Below are 1430 nucleotides of genomic sequence, written 5' to 3'. Positions count from 1 at the left end.
TCTTATAAAAGGTTAAATAAAACAAAAATATTGGTGGTAATTTTTGACTGTAACTTTACAAACGGCAGCCCATAGTTTTCTGGTCATATTTATCATATTTGTATATTTTCAGATGTTTTCTCTTGTTTTACAGATCTGATTGTAAAGCTGTGTCTACTTCTTTTATTTTATTGATTTGATTCAGTTTTAATATGATGAACTTTACAGTTTATAAAACATTTTGTGATTTTTTTTTCTTAGTCAGATCACATGGGTTTTTTATCATTACGTTTTTGTTTTTGTTTGTTCTGTAAAATAACTTTACGTGATTGTCTAAACCCTTGTTGACAGCTGCGTGACAAAGAAATCACTCCAGTTTCATCTTTTAGTTTCGGTTGTGTAATTTCTAAAGCTGTTTGTCAGATGATGAACTCTGTGGTTTTTCAACACATCAGAACATAAAAATCATCAGAAATAAATTTGTCTGACTTTGTTGTTCTGCCTCAACAAACAAACAAACAAACAAAGACTTTTTAGAAGTGTTTATTTTCTGTATGAATGATTAATGGGAGCCAAATGAGATCAAACGTCAGATCTGTTTTCAGGAAGTAATTTAGATAAATGCCTTTCTTCATCAGAAATTTCCTGAGAAAACTCATCTGTCATCAGCCAATCAGAGGGCTGGATGATGACATCACAGGCCTGGTTATCTCCCTCCTGTTGGCTGCATGACAATGAGCTGCAGGAGGAACAGGTTGGACGTTTCTGTGTCGCAGAGAACGGAACTTTTCAGAAACTGCCGGCGTGACTCGGCGCTCGGTGTCCGTAATCTGTGGAAAAACATCCGGGATGAGGTTAGGATGACGTGTTGGGTGGTGTTTACCTAACAGGGAGGTGCAGATGATCAAAGCAAACACCTGAGAGCTGCAGGAGCGTCACGCTCGGCTTTATTTGAATACGTTTCTTTGCTCAGCCTGAACTTTCCTGATTTCCATGTGTCCGGGTCACGAGGCCCGGAGGCTGAAAACAGGCCGGGCAGGTCGACGTGTTTCAGCTGCAGGAGCTGAACGTAAACTTGAGGCTGACGTCTGGACCGATGTAGGCCAGAGTCTGATGTGATGACACAGGAGGCGGTGGCTCCTTTAAATCCTACAATTAAAGATTAAATAAACACAAATTACTCCAGAACTCATTCATCTCATTCTGACGCCTTAGAGTACAGAAATATTGATTCTTCCTCAGAGTAAAGATGAAGCAACAGCTGTCAAATGTAACAATAAACCCAACCTGCTTCTTGTCTGGAGAGGTACAAGTCTAAATAAATATATCCAAACTAACGTATGTGGTGCCGTTTGTAAAGTTACAGTCAAAAATTACCACCAATATTTTTGTTTTATTTAACCTTTTATAAGAAAAAAAAGAACAGATTTATTTTTCAAAGTCAGTTTTTC

General features: G+C 38.0%; 1 long non-coding RNA gene across 1 annotated transcript; it reads right to left on the bottom strand.

The window, feature by feature from the left end:
* Positions 1–506: 506 nt before the first annotated feature.
* LOC106522322 (uncharacterized) lies at positions 507–1361 on the bottom strand. The gene is made up of 2 exons (XR_001310767.1): positions 897–1361; positions 507–809 (listed from the first exon to the last, which is right to left on the bottom strand). It is a non-coding gene; the product is annotated as an uncharacterized LOC106522322 (long non-coding RNA).
* Between the last annotated feature and the right edge of the window lie 69 nt (positions 1362–1430).

The sequence above is a fragment of the Austrofundulus limnaeus genome, unplaced genomic scaffold (genome assembly GCF_001266775.1).
Source record: "Austrofundulus limnaeus strain Quisiro unplaced genomic scaffold, Austrofundulus_limnaeus-1.0 Scaffold127, whole genome shotgun sequence".
NCBI classification, from domain to species: Eukaryota; Metazoa; Chordata; class Actinopteri; order Cyprinodontiformes; family Rivulidae; genus Austrofundulus; species Austrofundulus limnaeus.
This window is presented reverse-complemented; position numbering and strand designations above follow the sequence as displayed.